At 43.5% G+C, this 16198-nt stretch overlaps 1 non-coding gene across 1 annotated transcript; it reads left to right on the forward strand.

The window, feature by feature from the left end:
- Positions 1-9421: 9421 nt before the first annotated feature.
- LOC127667205 (U6 spliceosomal RNA) lies at positions 9422-9523 on the forward strand. The gene has a single exon (XR_007973844.1). It is a non-coding gene; the product is annotated as a U6 spliceosomal RNA (small nuclear RNA).
- Positions 9524-16198: the final 6675 nt, after the last annotated feature.

Below are 16198 nucleotides of genomic sequence, written 5' to 3' on the forward strand. Positions count from 1 at the left end.
GACTGGCTTCCAGACAGCTGGGACAAGGGTCTTAAAGTCCATGCCTATGCCCACAGTGACACACCTAATCTAACAAGGCCACACCTCCTAATGGTGCCAGTCCCTGGGTCAAGCATATTCAAACCATCACAGGTGTCTTTCAGTTGTCCACTTCATTCATTCATTCATTCATTCATTTATTCATTTATTCATTCAGGATCTCTAAGTGACTGAACCAGCAAGCTCTAGGAATCTGCCTGTCCACACTGCAGTGCCGAGGGTAGAATGAGCAACTGTGCTTGGGTTTTATGTTGGTGCTAGAGAGGTCCTCATGCTCACGTGCTGTTTCACCAACTGAGTCACCTCCCCAGTTCCTGGTTTTTGTTTTTTGACAGGGTTTCCCTGTACAGTTCAGACTGGCGTCAAACCCAATCCTGTTTCGACTCCCTACGTGTTAAAGGCATTTATTTTTCTAAACTACTTAAAAGCAAATCACATCACAGACGATGTAGCACTCTATCTTCTCATACGAACGCATTCAAGAATGGCATCCCTCTGCATCTGTGCTGACTAACATTAGAATATACTCAAGGACACTATATTGCCAGTGCATACTCAGCTTTTCTCAACTTCCTGAAAGATGTGCATAGCACACCTACTTGTTGAGGGGTCAGAATGCCTCCAGGGTTTGTTGACATGCCATTTTACTGCTTGGTTTAAATCTAGAATAGTCTTTAGTCTTTTATCCATGCTGCCTCTTAAGGAATTCAAGGCAGTTATATAATGTTCTGTATTGTGAGCTTTTATGCTTGTTTTTTTATAAGCCTATTGAGGTTAACACTTCTGACCAGACATTAGTAATGCTATATGCTTTGTCACATAGCATCAGATGGCACATGTCGGATGGTGTCCATAGATGCTACTGTAGTTAAAGAAATGAACACCAGGCCTCCATCTTAGGTTTTTACACTGTCATGTTTTCACGTGACAATCATAGACAGTCTCATTGCTTTATGTTTTGTGTGTTATAGCCACAGTCAGTTTGGCTATTGATACAAGTTCTGCAGTTTTATTTAAACCTAGAAAAACAGCATGAGAGAGTTATGGGGAGAGGTACATTGAACTGGTGTGAGTTATACTAACCTAAACGGGTCTTTGAAACTCCCTCTTCTTCTACTCTGCTCTTCTGTCTAGACTCCTGAATGGTGCTTCTCATCCTGTGGGTCTTGACCCCTTTGAGGCTCACATATTAGATATTTACAATTCACATCAATAGCAAAATTACAATTAATAAGTAGCAATGAAACAATTTTATGATTCTTTCTTTTTTTTGGTTTTTTGGATTTGCTTTTTTTCAAGACAGGGTTTCTCTGTATAGTCCTGATTGTCCTGGAACTCACTCTGTAGACCAGGCTGGCCTCGAACTCAGAAATCCGCCTGCCTCTGCCTCCCAGAGTGCTGGGATTACAGGCGTGTGCCACCACCACCCGGCTCAATTTTATGATTCTTAACAGCAAAAGAACAATGAAATAATTTTATGGTGGTGGTCGCAGCATTAGGAAGACTGAGGACTGCTGCCCTACTGCACTGTAGCCATACTTGCAGTTTCAAATAAGTGAGTTAAACATATAGCCAGCAAAAGTAATGGAACAGATAGCAAGTAGCAGATAGATGACATCACCATACCGGGTCATTGCAGCATCCAGGAGGAACAAAGGGAGCAGCCCAGTTGAAGGAACAAAGTAACATCAAATAGAGTGCTTAGAACACGGCAGGACTGAGTCAGGCTGGAGCTCCTCATGGAGAGGTTTTACTGAGAAGCAGAGTGGTCTCCACGATGATCTTCTCAGGAACTGGTCTCCCGTCCCCCCTCTGCCCCCGCCCACATTTTTTGCTGTTCTCAGGGGCACAGCCAAGTTTGCTGTTCTCTTTCCTCCTTTATCCCAGGATGTGGCCAGGCTGCCCTACATTAAGGAGTCTTAGAAAATGTTTGAGACAAACATACTCAGCCAGAGAGACAAGGTGGCCCCCCTTGTTCTCAATCTGCTGTCAACTATCACAACAGCATACAAGTATTTTACCATAATGATTTTTTATTGTTAGCTTTGGGCGAAGATCTCAGGGAGCTCAGGCTGACCTAATGCTCTATATCAGGGGTTCTCAACCTTCCAAATGTCTTTGATCCTCTTCGTCATGTTGTGGTGACCCTCAATCACAAAATTATTCCGTTGCCACTTCATAGTTGTAATTTTGCTTCTGTTGTGCATTGAAATGTAAGTATCTGATATGCATGATATCTGCTACACAACCCACGACCTGCAGGATGAGAACTGCTGTATAGCAACAAGGATGATGACCTTGAACTCTCTGCTTCTCCTTCTTAGTACTGGGATTAAAAATACAGATATCTTGTGCTGCTGCTGCTGCTGTTGGGAAGATGTTTTGATACAATATAACCAGAACTCAGTACACTACTGGAAATGAAAGCAAATATGGGAACAGGACCGGGAAGGGGGTGGTGGTGGTGAGAGGCAATTAGAGGTAATGAGTCAAGTGACAATGCCCTGGCATCCAGAGACCAGCATCAAGGTATAGATCTAAGTTCATTGCATAGCATATAAGCTTATATACAGTGTTCGAGCCAATTCCAAGCCCCTAAAATCTCAACCAATCGTATCCTGCTACGCTGTCACTGTGGCCCAATGAATGCCCTGCCTGATGAGGTAACTCAGAAGGGGCGTGACGGGGGCGTGGCCACTACCCTGGCCTCCATTTCTGTTTTGCTCTCTCTGGTTTGCCAGAGTGGTCTTGGATCTAATGCCGTGTGCCACCGACCAGGACTTTGAGGAGTCATGGGAGCCTAGCTCTCCATCCCATGTTTTTCCTTCGTAAGGTTGATTCCACATCCCCTACAGGCAAATGCTGGCCTCTTTTTTCCAAACACCCTTGTAAGTATTTATGGTGACATCTTTATGGGTGTCTGAGTGAACTTCCTGTTGGGTTGTGTTTAGAAGGCAGGCGCCCACCAGGCCCCAGGGCACTCGCTATCTTTTGTCTCCAGTAGAGAAACTGAATTCCCAGCTGGCGACACAAGGTAGTCATTTCTTCAACTGAAACTGTGAGCCTGGTGTCTTAGCCTGGTGACAGCTGTTTAAACAGCCGTTATCTTTTGGGCTGGGTGGGGGATGTAGCTTAGTAGTAGAATGCTTGTGTCACATGTGCACATCATGGGTCAAGCCTCAGGACCACAAAATAAGACATAGTTACCTTTTACCGGGTAAGAAAGTGCTCTCTGTTCCTGCTGTCTCCCCAGGCCAGGGCTCTGGGTGCCCTTAGGGTGGCTCGCAGCTGCTGGCCCTGGCCACAGAGATTGGGCCCTGGCCACTCTTTTCACTCACCTGAAGTCAAGTTTCTGTGGGCCTGAGAGGCAACTTAGTTGGCAGCTCTTGGACAAAATTCAAAACTGAGAATCACTGCTCACATTTTCTCGTGAAATCGTTCCTCCCCTAGGAAGGGAAGTTGCTCGTTAGCCAACGTTCTGACACAAACAAGAAACGTTGGCTCTTTGCATCCAACCCATCTGAGCTTGTCTGCTGATTTTACTTTTTTAAAGCCAGATATGCTCTGAAGCAGTGTCTAATCCAGAAAGGAATATATTGATATCTGGGCATCCAGCCCCCTTTCCTTTAAAGTCAAGCATTGATTTTTATGCCATTTAATTTCCCAGTGGGGCAAAAATGGAATTGAAAGAAAGAAGTGCTGCCGAGTGGCTTCAAGTGCAGGCAGGCTTAAAGCATTTCCATCTCTCTGCCACCAGGCAGGTGATTTTAAAGCAGAAAATAAACCTTTGGGCTAGAACTGCTGTGGGGAGTTTTTATTGCAGGGGTTAGAGCAGGAAAGGCAGAGGAGGCTGGGCGGGGGAGCTACTAGGGAGCCATTAGGGGTTTTCCTCTATAGCTTTCCCTAAAGTCAGCTCCACTGTCCATTTCAGAGGGGGCAGGCCATTTCCACGGGGCTCCCAGCCTCACTGTGTTTTTCTTTTTTAATGAATGGTACAACTTAAGCAATAATCTAGAAGAACAAAACTTTTGATTGACAGGGAAATTTTAGCTCAGGGAAGTGTCCGCTGAGCCCAGAGAGGTATTGATGGCTAGTCACGGAAGGAATGCCTATTGACAGATCTGGATGCAATCACAAACTAATCATGAGCTCTGTTTAGTCAAGGAAGTCGGTGTGCCTTATTTCTTCTTTAGTTTGAAAAGCACGTGTCTTGCGATGTCTCTGGCAGTGGAATCAATACCATGAAATGGCCTTTTTTTTTCCCTCTCCGCCTTTGTGTTCTTTGCTTACTGCAGGATGGCGTGGGCAGGATGCCTTGAGCCAGAGAACACGCTGGATAGTCTAGAAGAAGATGCTGCGAGCCCTGTGCTTTCTATATACACTTTGGGTATATAGAAAAACCCAAATTTACTGTGATAGATTAGGGATTGATTATTTTAAGGTCTATTTTTTTGAGACTCAGGCTGCGCTCAAACTTGTATGTACCCAAGGATGTGCTTGAGTCTCTGCGCCTCCTACTACCACCTCCCAAGAGCTGGGATTATAGGTGCTTATCACCATACCAGGTTTATGTGTGCTGGGGATGAATCCAGGGGTTTGTGCAGCTAGGCGACTGCCAGCTCAGCTCCAGCTCCATGCCTTTACTTTTGGTTTTAGTAATAACTAAATAGGAAGGAGAGCTGAGAAAGATCGGTTGATGTACACATCCCGGTTCACAGCGGAAGAAACTGAGAAAACGGTGAACCTGTGCCCTGGGTCCCTGGCATCTACTTTAATATGGGGCCAGTTTTCTGCTTACTATTAAAACTTGTTAACTCTTGCCTATATTTACAGTATACATTTTAGCCAGTGGTTGTGGTGCACACCTTTAATCCCAGCACTCGGGAGAGACAGAGGCAGAGTTTGAGGCCAACCTCATTTACTGAGCAAGTTCCAGGACAGCCAGGGCAAAAAAACCTTGTCTCAAACAAACAAAAACAAACAAATAACAAAATAAACAAATCCTACTTTAAGAACAAACAAAACAACTAATATATTTTGTAAAAACTATGTATTTTTAAACTATTTGGTCCCTTTATTTGTTCTTTCTCAGAAGTCTATCATTTATGTAAACCCAAGTTAAGATGTTTATATCTTATTTGAGGTGCCAAGAACATGGATCACTTTGAAATTCTCCTTTTTTGATTGAGAATTTCATACATGAACGTTATAGATTTGGGCCAAGTCTGCCTGCTCTCATCCCCTCCCCTCCAGTTGCTCCCCCATTCTCTCCCCCAGTATTTCCTTCCAGTTTCCTGTTTTCTCTCCTCTTGCTTCTCCTCCTCCTTCACTCCTCAAATCTGCTTAGTGCTATCATATGTGTGAGAGTGCACTGCCATATATGGTCATATACTAGCCCCTCAGGGGCCACATCTCTGAGGAAAACTGACTGTCTCTTTGCCAGAGACCTCTTCCCGGCAGCCCTCTAATTGGCAAAAGCTCTTCAGCTACGGGGAGAAATTCCAGCTTCCATACTGTGAGGGTGTTTTTCTTTCTGGCTTGATCTCGTGCCGGTCTTGAGCCTGCTGCACAATCACTGAGAGGTCATGTGTGCAACTTTCCTATTGTATCCAGAAAATAAAGTGTCACTGTAACTTACTGGCTATGGCTCTGTGGTGGTTTGTGCGTGCTTGGCCCAGGGAGTGGCACTATTAGGAGGTGTGGTTCTGTTGGAGCAGGTGTGTTACTGTGGGCGCGGGCTTAAGACCCTCACTCTAGCTGCCTGGAAGTCAGTCTTCCACTAGCAGCTTTCAGATGAGAATGTAGAACTCTCAGCTCTGTCGGCATCATGGCTGCCTAGAAGCTGCCCTGCTGGCCCCCTTCCTCAATGATCCCTGAGCCTTGGGAGGACAGAACATGATACAGTCGTCCCATTTAGGACTTGAGCACTCCTCAAACCCCTATTCTTTGCATGCTGTTCAGTTGTGGGTCTCTGTGTTAACTGCTGTCTACTGCAAGCAGAAGCTTCTCTGATGAGGACTGAAAGATGTGCTTATTTCTAGGTCTACATATATGTGCTTAGGAGTAAGTTAACTTCTATGTCCACTTAACAGAATAGGAGAAATGTGTTCTCCTGTGGCACCTTTGCCTTACTTGGCCTTGGTAATAAAGCCAGACACAAGTTCTGTCTTGTGCAGAAGTCCACGACTCCAATCAGAAAATAGCTTGTTACTTTTGTAACATTTGGGCCACTATTGTTCTAGGGGGAAGCAGCAAGTGTTTGTGTGTGTGTGTGTATTGTGGTATGCAGTGTGTGTGGTCTGTGTGTATATGTGATATGTGTGTGTGTTGTGTGTGTGTATATGTGACGTGTGTGTAGTGTATATGTGTGTGGTGTGTATGAGATGTGTGTGGTGTGGTTTGTGTGTGTTTGTGTGTGTGGTGTGTGTGTGTTATGTGTGTGGTGTGTGTGTGTGGTGTGTGTGTGTGTGTGTGTGAGATGTGTATGGTGTGTGGTGTGTGTGGTGTGTGTGTGTGTGTGGTATGTGTTGTATATGTGTGTGGTATGTGTGTATGTGGTATGTGTGGTGTGTGTATGTGGTATGTGTGGTGTGTGTATGTGGTATGTGTGTATGTGTGTGGTATATGTATATGTGTGTGTGTGGTGTGTGTGTGTGTGTGTGTGGTATGTATATGTGTGTGTGTGAGATGTGTATGCTGGTTGGCTGTGTACTGAGAGGACAAATTTGTGGAGTCTGTCTTCCGCCTCTCCTCATGTGGGTTCTGAGGATGTCAGGTCACCTGGCTCTTGTTACAAGTGCTCTCCCCACTGTGCCTTCTCAGCAGTTTCTGGAGCCAGGTTTACTGACAACGAATCTCTTCCATGTTTGTTTGCCAGAGAAAATTATGTGTTTTACATTTTAAAAAAAGGATCTGGGGTTATTTTTGTTTTGTATGGAATTATTCCAGGCTTTTCTTCTTTTGTGACTTTAAACATTTTGTTTTACTTCCCTCTAGTCTTGTTTGCACGCATCTGATGAAAAGTCCCCTGTGACTGTGACTGTCACACTCACTCCTCTGAAGCCAAGTTTCTCATCTTCTTTAAGGCCTTTCTCTTTGTAGGTTATCATAGTTCAGAGATGATAGGCCTGACATATTCTTTTTTTTTTTTTTGATTTTATGTTCGCTACCTAGTTTTGTTTTATGATATTGCCATTAAATTACCTATCTTGATGGTCTGCCAGCATTGCAACTACATCTTGAATGTGGTCTATTTTTTGCAACTGAACTCTTAACAGCCTAAAATGTACTTCAGACTTTCAATTAGTAATGCACTTTTGCATGACAGCTGTCTTCTTCACTCCTTGCTTTATCTATGAGTGTTCTTTTGTTCTAAGAATATTCTTAAAGTATACCCTGAAAATTTTATTCCATTTCATGTGTTTTGTTTTTGATTGCTTTGATGATTAGATTTGTTTGTGTGTTGCTATTCTAACATTTTCCCCCTTTTAAATGAAATTTGTTCTTTGGTAGCTTCACACATGTACGTAATGCATACTGACCGTTGTTATCCCCAAATCTATTCCATCTATTACTGGTTTAGCTCCTCCCCTCCCTACAGTCTTTGTCACATGTATGTGTATTTATTTTGTTTGTGACTCACTGAGTTTAGCCAAGGCATAGGCTTTGAGGAGGTTTCTTTGTTTGTTTGCTTGGTAATAGAAGCTTTGCTGTGTACCTCAGGCTGCCTTGGCCTCCGTCCAGGTCCCTCTGCCCCAGCCTCCTGACTGCTCTCCTCAAACAGAGGAAGCATGGGGATTTTATTTAGGGAGTTTATACATATTTATATGTGAAAATACATGTAAGTGTGGGCATATCTTTGAGTGTGTTCAGTTTAAGGTCATAGGTCACATGTTCAAAAAGGAAAAGAGGGCTAGAGAGGTGGCTCAGCAGTTTAAAAATACTGGCTGCTTTTTTCTTTTCTTTCTTGCTTTTCTTTTCTTTCTTTCTTTCTTTTTTTTTTTTTTGAGTATCTTCTTCATTTACATTGCCAGTGGTAAAACCTTTCCCAATTTCCCCCCTCCCAAAAGCCCCCTTCCCAAAGATTCCCTCCCCTCCTCCCACCCCTGCATATGCCCCTTTACAGGACAAACTCCCACCTCCCCCCAACCCCCCCACCCCCATCTGTTTCCCTTTGTTGGGGCCTCTATTTAGCCTTTATCGGACCAAAGACCACTTCTCCCACTGATGCCCAACAAGGCATTCCTCTGCCCCATTTTTGGCTGGAACCATGTGTGCGCCTTGGTTGATGGTTCAGTCCCTGGGAGTCTTGGGGTGTCTAGGTGTCTGAAGTCATTGTTCTTCCCATGGGGCTGTAAACCCCTTCAGCTCCTCTGAACCACCCTCCAGATCCCCCGTTGGGGACCCCAAGCCAAGTGCAATAGTTGGTTACTAGTTTCTGCCTCTGTATTTGTAGGGCTCTGGCAGGGCCCCTCTGGAGACAGCCATGGCATGCTCCTTTTGGTACACGCTTCTTGTCACAGTGTCGGGGTTTGGTGACTGTTTATAGGATGAATCTCCAGGTAGGGCAGTCTCTGGGTGGCCTTTACTTCAGACTCTGCTCCACACATTGCCTCCCTTGTTGCTTCTGTGAGTATTATGTTCCCTTTCTTAGAGGAACCATAGCACCCTCACTTAAGTCCTCCTTCTTCTTGAGCTTCCTATCCTGGGTGAATTGTAACTTGTTTATTTTGAGCTTTTGGACTAGCATCCGCTTATTAGTGAGTGCATACCATGTGCGTTCTTTTGTGACTGGGTTACCTCACTCAGGATGACACTTTCTAGTTCCATCCATTTGCCTAAGAATTTCATGAATTCATTGTTTTTAATAGCTGAATTTAATAGCTCCATTGTGTATATATTCCACAGTTTCTGTATCCATTCCTCTGCTGAGGGACATCTGGGTTCTTTCCAGCTTCTGGCTATTATAAATAAGCTATAAACATAGTGGAGCATGTGTCCTTATTACATGTAGGAGCACCTTCTGGGTATATGCCCAGGAGTGGTATAGCTGGGTCCACATGCTATGTCTAATTTTCTGAGGAATGGCCAAACTGATTTCCAGAGTGGTTTTGTACTGGCTGCTTTTTAAGAGGATCGAGGTTCTGTTCTCAGTACCCACAGGATGGCAAACAACTACCTGGAACTCCAGTAGCAGGGGATCTGATGCCCTTTTCTGGCCTCTGTCAGTACTGCATACCCATGATGCACAGATATTCATGCAGGCAAAACACTCACAAATATTTAGTTAAAAAAGAAAGGAGGGAGGATGAGAGGAGAGAGAGGGGAGGGGGTAGAAACAGACACACAGAGAGAACCGTGTGGGTACTGGGAATAGAGACAAATGCTTGGCAGCACATATACCAAAATTGGAACAATGTAGAGAAAATTAGCATGACCCCTGTGGAAAGATGTCGTGCAAATCTGTGAAGCAGTCTATATATTTTAAAAAGGAAAAATGATGCAAGTGTGAGCGTGCTTGGCTCAAGGTCGAAAGGGGAAGCTATTGTGTAGGAAGCTTCTGGGCATGCTCGGTTCAGCATCGCAATGAGTCAGGTTTCCTTCGGCTACCACCATGTTAGGTAGCACAACTATCAATCCATGTTAGGGAGCTAGTTAGCTATCAGCAGGATGAGAAGACATTTGTCTGGAGCCTTCCCTTATAATCAGCAGCTCATCAAACCAAGAACAGGAACAGCAGGACCCTAATTATTGCTCGGAGGAACATGAGTCCCAGCCCCGGCTCTGGGAAAAAAAACAAGATATTAATTGATAGCTATCAAACCTAGTTCCAGGACTGCAAATCATTGTGAGATTAATGTAGAGGAAGAGGATTTTAAATATAGAATGAGAACATACCCTTTTCCCTCCTGTATACCCTTTTCCTCCCTCCAAATGGGTCCATCAATGACCTGGACAGGAAGAAGTCTCCCAGGAAAGCTATCTGTCCTGGAAGCTAAACAAATTAGAATAATGTTTGCCTAAAATGTAAATCAGGCTGAAGGCCATGGTCCACACTCCTTGAGAGAGTTTCAGGTTACTCTGTAAATAAATTCTATCCACTCTTTCCTGGTTCTCTGTGTTTCATTAGAATGTATCCGATGAGGATTGCAGGAACCTAGGGCCGAAGAAGAGGCGGAAGGACCTCACTGCTAAGGGTTACTTGGTCACCTTGGCTCTCCCTTCAGACATTCTGCACAGAATTTTAGCTGCAAGGTTGAGAACAACTCTAAAGGTGCATCGACTGTCTAAGGGGTGGCAACGTTTTCCCACTTGAGTGGAAGAGGTGTCTTCTGTTGCCTCACACATTAGGTAATGCTTATACTGGGTATAGAAACTGAGATATGTTTGTGGGAACAAGACCAAGGGAGAGGGGGAGGGGAAGGGGGAAGGGAAGGGGGAGGGGAAAGGGGATGGGGATAGGGGAGGGAACAGAGTGTGAGGAATCCTGGGAATCAGACTCCAGAGATCAGCATCATGGTGCAGATCTAAATTTATTTCACAGCGCATAAGCTTCTGTACAGTGTTTGAGCCAATCCCAAGCCCCTAAATCCTCAGCCAATCATATCTCACCACACCGTCACTGTGCCCCAATGAAAGCCCTGCCTGATGAAGTCACTCAGAAGGGGGAGTGGGTTGTATCATGCCCTGCTAGGACTTCCGTGAAGACTGGAGAGGAAGCCACCCCTCGGGCCCCAGCTCCTGGAAGCCATCTTAGATCTAATGCCATGTTCGAGGAGTCACAGGAGCCCATGGCGCCTCACTCTCCATCCTACTCTTTCCTTCACAAGGTTGACCTCCACACCCCCCATTCATGTTAGAACATAGTGTAAGGATTTGTATCAATCGGGCTAGATGATTTAATTGAGCTGTATTATCTGTCCCACGCAGCCAGTGCGTGAGTTTGAATCTCTTCCGTGTCCTGGTTTTGTTTCCCCTCTTGACTGTGGGCTTCCTTAAGTCACGCCCACGGAGAGACCCTGTTTCCTGCAGTCCTTTCCACTGTGGAACCCTATTGGTGTGGCGACGGTAAAGCCCAGGGAATGAATGCAGGTCTCACTAACTTAATGATTAAATCTCAAGATTCTTAGTAGACTGAGTGTATGGCCTGTGTTCTTCATCTGTGTTTCTTTTTGGCCAACTTTCCTGCCCCCCAACATGAGACAGGAGGGAAGAAGGAGCTGGCATCAGGTGGGCTTAATGCTACCCCAAAGCCCAGGGCATCTGCTTGAGAAAGCTGTGGGCACATCCACACAGAACACTGTGCGATCTCACTGACATAGCCGGGAAGACTTCCTCTCGAATGCTTACCATAAGTAATCACTAGGGTTTTCAATGCGAGGCTGTCGAAAGCAAGAGGCGTGATGAAGACCAAGAGTGTGGTCCTCACAGTGACCTAGAGGGCTAGGGCTCCAGCACTGCTGCTCCTTGTAAGTAGATTTGGTTGTGACCCTGCCCCTGCCCATCCCTTGATGGCAGGGAGGCAATCTGCTTAGCAAACATGGTTAGGGGCTCAGTCCCTGCTTCTCATTTGCCAAGCCTTTTCTAGACGGGGTAAGAAGTATGACTTGGGAGCTCCTAGCCTATTTTAGAACTGAAGCAAGTGTCTCTGTATGATCTTCTGTCATATATATATCCTAACGTGAATATTAATATGGGAAAATAATTCAAAACAGTCAGCTTCTCACATACTTTGGAAATAGTGTAACAGAGGAAAGCATCCAAGGCTCTGTTTGCTTTGTAGCAGGACTTTTTCTTGTAATAAAAGATAGTATGATAGTGGTAAGCGGTTTGTGGATATAACGAGTGCTGCAGAAAAAAAAAAATACAAGCTGCTTCTTGCTTTCGTACTGAAGGGAGTTGGGACTTTTCAGAATCCATAGTTGAGGCAGCAAGCAGACTAGAGCCAGAGCATGCTGGACAAGCTTGAAGCAAGGTTGTAGTTGAGCCATTCTACAAACAGCCATAAAAGATAAGGGGCATGCCTGGGCAAACTCCTATGGGTCAGACACTATCTGGACTGGAGTCTCCTGTCTCCTGTCCTTGGATGCAGTTTAAAATGACCTTCCTGCTAACAAAAATAAACCGCCCTCCTACATTGCTGACGGCCCGATCTGCACGGATGCCAAAAAAACCCCACCCTGCACGCCAGAATCCCCCCCCAATGTTTAAATCAGCAAATCATATGTAACCGCGCCCCCCCCCCCCGACTTTTCCTATATAAACCCCTAACTTTTGAGCCTCAGGGTCGACTCCTCTGTCTCCTGTGTGAGATACGTGTCGATCCAGAGCTCTGATAATAAACTACCTCATGCGTTTGCATCAAGTCGGTCTCTCGTGTTTCCTTGGGTGTACACTATCCCGAGAATGGAGTGGGGGTCTCCCCAAAAGGAGGTCCTACAGTACATGAAGACAGCCAGCTAGTGCTTTACCACATTTCTCTCATTTTTCTTCACCATGTGTTAAGCATGAGCCTGGCTCATATTAGAGCCTGTTATTAACGCGTGGTTCTTTGATTAACTGAACGTTACAATTAACTGTTCCCTGAGCCACTTAAGTATGCTTCAGAAATGTTTGGCATCCACATAAAAAATTAATCACAAGGACATGTCATATTTATTAATTATCTATTTGGATATTTCACCATAATAACCATCCTATTTATGTATTTTTGTATTCGTATGTTCTGGCTGGTTTTGTGTGTCAACTTGACACAGGCTGGAGTTATCACAGAGAAAGGATCCTCCCTTGAGGAAATGCCTCCATGAGATCCAGCTGTGGGGATTTTTATCAATAAGTGATCAAGACGGGAGGGCCCCTTGTGGGTGGGGCCATCCCTGGGCTGGTATTCCTGGGTTCTATAAGAAAGCAAGCTGAGCAAGCCAGGGGAAGCAAGCCAGTAAGAAACATCCCTCCATGGCCTCTGCATCAGCTCCTGCTTCCTGATCTGCTTGAGTTCCAGTTCTGACTTCTTTGGTGATGAACAACAATGTGGAAGTATAAGTTGACTAAACCCTTTCTTCCCAACTTGCTTCTTGGTCATAATGTTTTATTCAGGAATAGAAACCCTGACTAAGACATTATATATTTTGTATATACAAAATTCAGTTATTTGAGTTCTCAGAAGTAATTATTAGGTAAAAGGTTGTTAGTGATAAGAATATATTAGTATTCTTATACTTTTGATACAGATCAACTACTTAGTTTAAGTAATATAATTTTTTTATAGATATTCCAAGTTTGTTTCAAGCTAGCAAACCTCCTGTCTTTAGTCTCCCAATTTCTGAAATTATAGCAAGAGTGAGCATGCCCTATGTTGTGGACAGGGAGAAAATTAGAGAGTTTAGACTCAGGGATTTCTACTTTTTCTTTTCTCTTCTCCATTCTTCCTCTTAGGTAAAAGAAGGGGGGTGGAAAAGAGAAGGGGGATATAATAATATTATAGAAATTAAAGGAATAGACAAATAGGGATGGGTTATCAAATTTACTCCTAAACATAACATTGTAAAGCCATGCATATCTTACATTGGTAAAAATCTTTATAATGCAAATTGAAGTTATAAATTGAAGTTTACATTCTGTACATTTACAATCTACAGAATTTGTAGATTGATGCAGATTTAAGGTCATTGATATGAATTTCTTATATTGATACAAAATTTGAAATTAATATTGTCACACTTTGATAGGCATTGTGCCTATGCAACTCATCTTAGAATACAAGATTTAGACCCAGTCCTTCTAATAACTGCTATTACAAACTGTTTAGGATGATTAAGTAACACACGTTAAGGGCTAGGTAGTAAGCATTATAAAATAAATCATGGTTATATTAGATTCTGTTTTAATTATGATAAAGTGTTTTAATTTATTCAAATAGAAATGACTAAAAATTGCTAAGTTCAGAGTTACGTTACATAGCTAGAGAGTCTTCAAAAGCATCAGAAGTCCACAGAATACCACATTGAATAAGGCCATTTCCTTATTAAAGATCATTTGACTAGAGACATGTCTGCTCCTGACAGTACCCTGTTTTTGGTTCAAAGAAGAAATTGAACATCAATGGAGTTGCTCCAGTTGTGACAAGATAGCCACTGGGCAAGAATTGCATTTATTCATCTGCAGACAAAAATGCTGTCTGGGAAAAGGACACACTATACAGAATAAACTGATAGCTCTGCCAAGGCAGAGTAAACAATCCTTCATAATCTTGCTTTACAAAAGTCTGTCAGATGGTCCTGGGCCAGAAGGCCAATTATGCACCAACATTTTGAGGAATGAGGTACTGTGCAGGTAGTAAGCCATCTCTACAAATTTGTTATGTTTTAGAAGCTATGTTTTGTGCTTCCTATATTTTCAGGTAATATTTAAGTTGTTCTTGGATTCTGATAGGGTTGAAGACTAGTTATAGTTTCATAGTCAACTCAAGTTGTTTACCCTTGAGAGAGATGATATAGATTTGAGAAGGTCTTTTTCAGATGGTAATGCCAGCTAAAACCAGAACATGATTCAGGTATAGACTTGTAAGCTTAAGTTAGGATAGATGGTAGAATGCTTTATCTAACTTGACAAATATGATGGACTGGGTGTTAAATGTATCTTACACTTTATATAATTGTAATGGTTATGCTCAATTTATATCTGAGAGAAAAGAGCCTTTTAATTGGACAAAAAGGGAGAAATGTTCTCGGTTGCCCTGGTGCTGTTGGTATTCTGATGTTAATTCTGTTTCCTCAAGAGGAGTGGATCTCATACTCAGGTGATTTCATGTCAAATAAAGGGTGGAGCTTGTGATTGGGCAGTGGAAGGGAAAGGTGGGGCTGAAGGTTTTAGAGAGTTGGGGGAGGAGTAGGGAACAACAGAGGAAGAGGAGATAGAAGAACGATGGGGCAGAGCCACATGGCCAAGAAAAGCCACAACTAGCAAGGGATCTCATAGCTGGGGAATAGAGTAGTGTGCTGGTGGATCTGCCCAATCTAGACATACAGCTTATAAATATAGTAACCGAGTTGTGTGTCTTTGCACAGGCTTATTGGAGTTGGTAGGGATTTTTGGATGGAGGAAGCTTAGTTACTATGCAAACCAGGTGTTCCACAGGATTTTTCTCCTCTCAGCCTCAATTTCCACCGTGGTTGGACCCCCGTCCTTGCCTTTCATGTAACACAGATTATTTTGGGGGGCATTTGGGTATTAATATGCTGAAATTCTTTTTTTTTTTTATTTCATTAGGTGCTTCTCAGCCATTCGATATTACTCAGGTGAAAATTCTTTGTTTAGCTCTGTACCTCATTTTTTTTTTGTTTTTGTTTTTGTTTTTGTGTTTTTGTTTTTGTGTTTTGTTTTTTTTTACATTTTTTTATTCGATATAATTTTTTATTTACATTTCAAATGATTTCCCCTTTTCTAGCCCCCCAGTCCCCGAAAGTCCCGTAAGCCCCCTTCTCTTCCCCTGTCCTTCCACCCACCCCTTCCCACTTCCCCATTCTGGTTTTGCCGAATACTGCTTCACTGAGTCTTTCCAGAACAAGGGGCCACTCCTCCTTTCTTCTTGTACCTCATTTGATGTGTGGATTATGTTTTGGGTATTCCAGTTTTCTAGGTTAATATCCACTTATTAGTGAGTGCATACCATGATTCACCTTTTGAGTCTGGGTTACCTCACTTAGTATGATGTTCTCTAGCTCCATCCATTTGCCTAAGAATTTCATGAATTCATTGTTTCTAATGGCTGAATAGTACTCCATTGTGTAGATATACCACATTTTTTGCATCCACTCTTCTGTTGAGGGATACCTGGGTTCTTTCCAGCATCTGGCAATTATAAATAGGGCTGCTATGAACATAGTAGAGCATGTATCCTTATTACATGGTGGGGAATCCTCTGGGTATATGCCCAGGAGTGGTATAGCAGGATCTTCTGGAAGTGAGGTGCCCAGTTTTCGGAGGAACCGCCAGACTGATTTCCAGAGTGGTTGTACCAATTTGCAACCCCACCATATGCTGAAATTCTTATCTCCATGGAGATAGTAAGAGAAGTTGGAGCTGGTGAGAAATGATTTGATCATAGGAGCAGGGTTTTTACACATGAAATCAGTTCCCCTCCCCCCCCCCAGAGACCCTG

This window comes from Apodemus sylvaticus, chromosome 16 (assembly GCF_947179515.1).
Source record: "Apodemus sylvaticus chromosome 16, mApoSyl1.1, whole genome shotgun sequence".
NCBI lineage: Eukaryota > Metazoa > Chordata > Mammalia > Rodentia > Muridae > Apodemus > Apodemus sylvaticus.